Raw genomic sequence first — 7,774 nt, 5'->3', positions numbered from 1 at the left:
ATTTTGTTTGAATTCCTTGTCAAGGAGGTCACTAGTTTCTGTTTCACTTAGTTCATTTTCTGGTGTTTTGTAGTGTTCCCTTGCTTGGAAAGTATTCCTTTGCCTCCTCATTATGCCTCTTTCTCTGTGCTATTTTCTTTGTACTAGGTGAGTCAGCTATGTCTCCTGATCTTGGAGAAGTGGCCTTATGTATGAGATGCCTTATGAGGCCCAGCAGTGTGCTTCCCTCTCGTCACCAGACCATAAGAACCAGCAGTGACCCCTTTGTGGGCTACTTCTGCTGTGTTCTTCTGCTGTGGCCGGGTTGCTCCCACTGCAGGTACCCAGGGAGTCTGATCTTTCCTTCCCTGGCCAGCTGTTTGTAAATCCAGTTTGTAGGGGCCTCAGCACTTTTGGCTACAAAGTCTATTAGCACACTCTCATTGCAAGTGTCCTCTTAATTGGGTTGGTACCCAGTGTAGCTGGTTGCTAGGCTCAGGGGCGTACAGTTGTGATAGGCCTGAGGCCAACAAGGCTGATGTCAGTTCTCTTAGTAGTGCAGCTGAGTGGGGCTAGCCCTTGGCATGGAGGCACTCAGTTGTTTCAGACTTTGGAAGGTGGGGCTGATCTTTTTTATGGCTATTTGTGAAGCACAAGTCTTCTGCCACTGATAAGCCTCACCCCTCTCTGGACCACATACACTGTCGACACAGTCCTGGTCCGTGCACACTTCTCAACACCCTGGATCGTACCCCAGTGCCACACTGCAGAGGCCCCCACCTCTGCCCCAATGCCCCCCACAGTTCACCTGGTCCTCACACAAGCCCTGCCCCACAGAGGCAGACACCCTTGCTTGCCTGTAGAGGATCAAGGAACTCAGTCAATGCAGGCTGAAAAGTAGCCTGAGGGCTTGCTGTTAGGTGGGGCCAGTCCCTAGGGCTGGTTGCCTGCCATGGCTGAACTGGATTAAATCTGTGCTCTAGTGGGTGTGGCAGACCCCTGAGCTAACAGCCCAAGGGATGCACCTCAATGGCCCCCACTTGTGTCCATATCAACACGCCTGGACCAGCTCAGAACAACAGTCCCCACCAATGTCTCAGTCTCAGGTGAGGATCCTCCTCTCACTAAGATGCCCCAAGAGCCCACCAGGTGAGTCTTGTTTCACCAAAGGACAGTCAGCCTTCTCTCTGGAGATTTTAGGTTGCTGCAATGAGTGAGTTTGTGCATGGGCCCTTTAAGACCTGGATCTTTTCGGCTTTTGGCTAATAGTTTTCTGGGGTGTCCTCGCTGCAGTTAATAGCCAGCAAAGCCAGATAGTAACACCCCCATCTCAGTTGGGCTGAGTCCGAAGGATGGTTATAGCAGTATTGCCCCTGCTCCGGACCTCACTCCTCCAGGGAGGGCTGCGTACCTTAGGTTGGCTCTTGCCTGGCCAGCTGAGAAGCTCAGCTGCTCCCAAAGGTGGCTTTTTTCCTCTCCGGCCAGAGTTACTGCCTCTTCTGTTTACATCAGGACTGTCCCTTGTTGTTGGGGTTCTTTTTATCCAGTTTTCAGTTTTCAATCCAGGGTGATTCTTCTGAAAATTGTTGTAACCTGGTTGTGTTCGTGGGAGGAGGCGAGTTCAACGTCTGCTCACAGCGCCATCTTGACGAGAACTCTCATATTTACGTTTTTAAAATCACATAGTGTTAATTTGTTCTATGAGCTGAGGCAAGGATCTAAACTATTTGCTTGTCCAAATAGCTAGTTGCTCTGATATTGTTAATTAAATAAAGCATCTCTTTCTTATTGATTTACAGTTAATTTAGACTTTAAAAATATCACCTTATTTACTAAAATAACTCAATAAAATCAACCAGCTTCTATATATCATAAAAACCTTGGAGTTTTAGAATCCTTGATAGTTCAGGGGCATTGTTACATATCCTTTTTTTTGTAAAAAAGTATCTTTTTCCAGAATACAAATAAAGAGTATGTATGCTGATTATAAAATTTTACATATAGAAAGATACAAAAACATATATATAAATCATCCACTAGAAGTAACTGCCTTTTAAGTTATTTTCTTTTACCCTTCATATTTTTATGCATTTTATTAAATTGTGTTCATAGAGTATATGACAATTTACTGCTTATAATCTCCAATTTTTGACCGGAAATATATCAGAATTTTACAAACTATTTAATATTCTTCCCAAAGCAAGCCTTCTAATAATCTGTAACAGTTCCTATTTTAAAATTTTGTGATTTTTGTTCTAATTAGTGCTGAATTCTATTATTCAAAATTTGTTTAGAATGATACAGTATTTTCAGGATAAAGTACTAACAGACAGAAATATTGAAGAAGAGAATCTGTACATTAAAATTTTTTGCTTATTGCTAAATTGTCTTTTTCCAGCATTCTTTCTTGTAAAATTTTTTCTGTTAACATGTTACCTCCAATTTACATCCTCTGACTTCTCTTGAAATCATTCCAGTAAGACTTTAACCTCCATTTTGCTACTGAAAGCCTCATTAGCAAGGTCACATTATTTAATCTATCAGTAATATTTGCAGAGTTAATCATTCCTTGATTAACTTTCTTCACTTGGATTCTCACATTCCTGGTTTTCCTCCTGGATGTTCCTTCTCAGTTTCATTGCTGGTTCCTCCTCTTTGTCTTCACCTCTAAATGTTGGAGAGCCACAAGATTAGGTCTTTGTCATTTTGTCTATTTATATCTATACGTCTTCTTTTATTTGTTAATTTCATTCAATTTTATACCGTTTAGCAATGGTCATCTGCGAATGATGCCCAATACAACTTTTCATCCCAGTTCACTCCTCTGAATTCTACAGTCCCATGTTCAACATCCTAATGACATCTTTACTTGGATGTGCACTAAGCATCTTAGATTGAGTGTCCAAAACTGAGTTCCTAATACCCTGCCCCTCCCCACCTCAAGCCTGCTCTTCTCAAACTGTTCTTATCTCAGCACATGGTAACTCTATGGTTACTCCAGGCAAAATCCTTAGAGTGACCCTGGACTCATCTTGCTCAGATTCTGCACCCAATCTGGTAGAAATTCTGGTTGGTGCTACCTTCAGTGTATCCAGTCCAACTAATTTTTACCAGCTAAAATGCCACTCTGTGGTCTTATCTAGCATCCATTCACTAGATTCACTGTCTCCACACTTTCCCTCTCCAGTTGATTTTTAACACCCAGTAATTCTTTTAAACAGTGAATTAGATTATCTTACTCCCTAACACAGAATCTTGCAATGATTGCCCATTTCACCCAGAGTAAAATCCAAAATTCTTTCAAGGGCTCATTATTGTATAGTGATAAATGATAATGAGAAAAAAGTAAATCAAGGAAGGGAGTAGCAGTAGTAGAAACTAATGCTTATTTAGCACTTAGGATCGTCCAGGCATAATTCTACATCTTTAACCACTTTAACTCATTTAATCCTCAAACAGTACTTGAAGCACTTACTATTACTATTTTTCTTTTAAAGATGGTAGAAACAAGACACAGGATATTATGTGACCAAGTACTGTGTTGGCACATAGTGGCAGAACCAGAATTTGGACCCAGATCATCTGTCACAAGAGTCCTCACACTTCCCCACTGTGAAAGTGTCCAGGGGTAAAAGAGTGGGCCGTAAAGATATCTAAGAAAAAGTATCCATGTAGAAGGAACAAATACTGATACCTAAGGCTGGCATGCCCTGAAGTATTTGAAGTCAGTATGGATAGAAGGATGGGAATGGGGGAGATAGAGATTAAAATAATTGAGATCAGAAATCCAACAATGGCCAGCTTCTTCAGTTTCACTAATGATTAAATAAATGCACATAAAAGAGAAAACTTCATTTTAAAATAATAAGCCTGGAACTGTTGGAATCCAAATTGCCAAAAACTTTCTGAGAGATTCATTTATTATTACAATAATTTATCGACTCTCCAGTTTATGTCAAGAACTACAGATAAAGTAACTAAAAAAAGAGACTTCTATTGAGTTATTTTTCCTTTTATTTCTAATTCCTAACTCAGTTTACATCAGTTTTTTTTTTCTTACTCAGTTTATGGTCCTTAATTTCTGATGTCTCTAGTTTCAATCTTTCTTGTTTAACTGCAAAGATGTTTGTGATTATGCATGAATAATCCTCTACATATGCCTTTGCTTGTATTCCTTAAGTTTCTGTTTAAGCATGTGCAGTATCTCTGATAATTTTAAACTGAAAATTTTATTTATTCTTTCAAGCAAGTTTATTTTATTTATTTTTTCTTGGAGTAACTCAATTTGATGTACTTTAATATAATGTTTGCAATGCGATGAGATTTTTGTGTCCTGTCCTATTTCTAGAAAATGATCAAACTATAGTTGCAAGCATTTCGTCATAGTTCAGTTAATAATGCATGTTCTGAAGATATTCAGAGACCAATATTTTGTCTAATTGTTGCAACTCAGTGACCATCACCTACATCCAAACTGTACATACATGGGATATGTCATTCTTATATTACTAGCATGTAACTTTACATTTGATATTTCTATCCTATTTTCATTTGAATAGGGCTCTACTTAGCAGACCTTTTTGGATTTCTTTACTCAGGGAAGAATTAAACATCCATTAGTATTCTTTAATGAATCTCACAGGGCCTTCTGGTTATAGCATATGTCAAAAACCCTAATTGTGAAAAAAGTGTTAGTCAGACATTGATTTGAAAAATTTTAATCAGCGATTATATTTCCAAAATATTTGATACTGGTTAATATACAGTGTCTCACCACAGAACTTACAAGTTCCAGTGCATCTATTGTCTGCTTATACTACATAATATGAAAGTAATTAGGTTAGCCTTTCCGTTTCTAGTCAGGCTATAAAAGTTCAGAGTATCTGAGAAAATTAAGAAAAATGCCACTTTCTGCAGCTACCATTCTTCATCTGTTGATTTTAATTAAATAATTGCTGACCATTAAATAAAAAGAAACTGAAGTCAGAGTTTTCCTAAGTGTTGAAGATGAAACTGTCTCTCTGGGTCTTGTTACCTAACTCTTTATCGCAAACAGAATTCCCCACTGTCATTGCTAAAAGTGGGTTGACTTGCTAATAAGTTTCAAAGGGCCTTATTAAAATTACTCCTTTCTTAGCTTTATCATGGGTACGTTTTAACTGAAACCAATCTCAACAAACATAAAGTTTCAAATAAAGATTAATGAATATGCAGTTTAGTTTGAGTGTGTCTGATTATCTGATTCCCCCAGGGATGACAATTTCCTCTACCTCGAGGTTTCCTTTGGGAGACAAAATAGTGTAGTAGGAAGAGAGGAGGATTTGGAGCTAGACCGAGGTTTGTGCTCAGGCCCTTCTACTATCTACCCATGTACTCTTGGGAAGATCATAGACTCTGAGCCTCAATTAAGACATGAAACACTAGTTATAGCACAGGACATTTTTAAGGAGTAAACCTATCATGGATATTAAATTACTTTGCAAATTGCTGATGCTGTAATGATTACAAGTAGAATGATAACAATAATAATAACAGTGCCTAAAATTTACTGGGTGCTTATTACAGGCCAGGCAAGGTACTAAAAAATCTACTTACATTATATTATTATTCCTTAAAAAACACTATGATGTAGGAAAAATATTCCCACATATCAGATGAGAGGCTCAGAGAACTTAAATAATTTGTCTCAAGTCACAGACGATAAATGCATTAGCTAGAATTGAGATTTAATGTGCAACTGTAGGATGGATACTCTTAACCACTCTTCTGTCTTCTCTCTCTCTCTGTATATGTATATATTTATATATATATTTATATATATATGTACGAATTAATCTAATTCCAAAATTCTCAAGAATATATTATTATAGCAATGTCTTTTAGTACCTGCAACAAAAATCTTGAATACTCTTGCTATTTGTAGTAGCAATAAGAATACTGCCTTAGATAGACAGACAAATACATGTACATGTATATATATATATATGTACATGTATCATTAAATTGTTTTATATATCTCAACCAAAGCACTTCTTTTTCTTCCTCCAAACAAGAATCTCACTGTAACTATGATTCCATATGACACCAATAACACAACTCAGGGAATACTAAAGTATAAAAGTACATCTCTAAATTCTCTCATTTTATTTTAAGCAGTATACACGCCATCTACAACATGAAATTTTTTCATTTTGAATTCCATTCTTTTTCTATTAATTTTTCAACGTATTAGTCTCTTTCAAATTTCCTGCATGTTATTTCATCATGTTAAGCCAACATTTTCTTTGAGGGAGCTCCTGAAATGTATCTGATTATATTAAGCTTGTATATAAGACATTTCTATAGTTTCTCTCTACTGTAGGATTTAGTCCAGACTCATGAGTATGACATATAATGCTGTATGAGATCATGGCCCTTACTGTCTTTCTCACTCTTTCTCCTGCTTTTTCCCTCCTTGTCCACTATACAGGTATTCTCCTTCATTGATTGTGGCTGTCCTTCTTGTCCTTGCACATTCTGTGTCATTGAAATACTTTTCCACAGCTTTTCCTCCCTCTGTAATGTCTAAGTCCTTCTCACCCTTCTAGGACAAGTTCAAAAGTTAGCATTTTAGTAGGATTTTCACCAAATTCATTCCATCTTCTAATTACCCGATCCCTCAGAAGGGAAAAAAGAATGTTTGATTATTTCTCAGTATACCCTGTGCATTCCTTGTGTCACTGCTATATTTTTGATGCTGTATTGTAATACATATTTTCCGTATCTGTCTACCTCATTAGACTATGAGTTACTTCAGGACAGGGAGTCTGACAGAGTCATACCTTTAACACCAGAACGGCAGTTCAGGCTATTATTTTTAATATTTTCAGTAAATAGTGGACTAATGCAAATAAAATTATCTAAAAGAAATCATCAATGTAGTAGAGTATTATCATGTTCATCAAATTTCTAAGCCAAAAAATGTATTTCTTTAATGCTTTGTTTATTTGAATATATTTAATGTATGTCTTAGTTCAATATGGACGTAAATAATAGATCTCACACTGTTATAAATAGGCTATTGTCCATTGTATTTTTTACATTTCTAGGATACCATTTTGGCAAAGTGTCACTATTCCGATTCATTGATTTCCTTGGGTTTTGCTGATCACATTATTTGTGAAGCATATTTTTACTTCTTCCTTTTAAAAATCCATACTTCCTATTTTTCATTTGTGCAGATTTGTTGGCCTCTATAAAAATATTTTAATAGAGATATACTGATAGTTCTAATCCAAAATTGGTGCAATTACTTATGAATTGTTAAAAGTTTTTATTTTTTACTAAATAAATGAATTATTATATAATAATTTTTTAATGAAAAATTTCAAACATACAAAATTCAAATAATTTACATAATAATCCCCCCATAACAATTGCCCAGCTTCAACACGTCTGTTTATGGTCAGATGTGCTTTATCCATCCTCTTACCACACCCACTAACTCCCAAAGTTATTTTGAAGTATATACCAGATTTTATACCATGTCATCAGTTGATGTTCTCCAGGCAAAGAGCACCAGGAACAAATCTCTAGTCAAAGTTGTATTATTATTCTTGTCTCAACGAGGGAGATTATACACCATGGAAAACAGGAGCACCTCAGTAAGAGGTCTTAGGGACCCAGCTTGCTACAGGATTTCAACCTGTGTAGTTATTTAGGGTAGGGTTCAATAACGCATGGTTGCACTCTGGATTGGGTGCTGTCAGATTGTGGCCAGCATTTTTGTGATTCAGTGTGTTAGTTGCTCTTATTT

The sequence above is a fragment of the Equus przewalskii genome, chromosome 11 (genome assembly GCF_037783145.1).
Source record: "Equus przewalskii isolate Varuska chromosome 11, EquPr2, whole genome shotgun sequence".
In the NCBI taxonomy this organism is placed as follows: domain Eukaryota; kingdom Metazoa; phylum Chordata; class Mammalia; order Perissodactyla; family Equidae; genus Equus; species Equus przewalskii.
Note: the sequence above shows the minus strand (reverse complement) of the source record.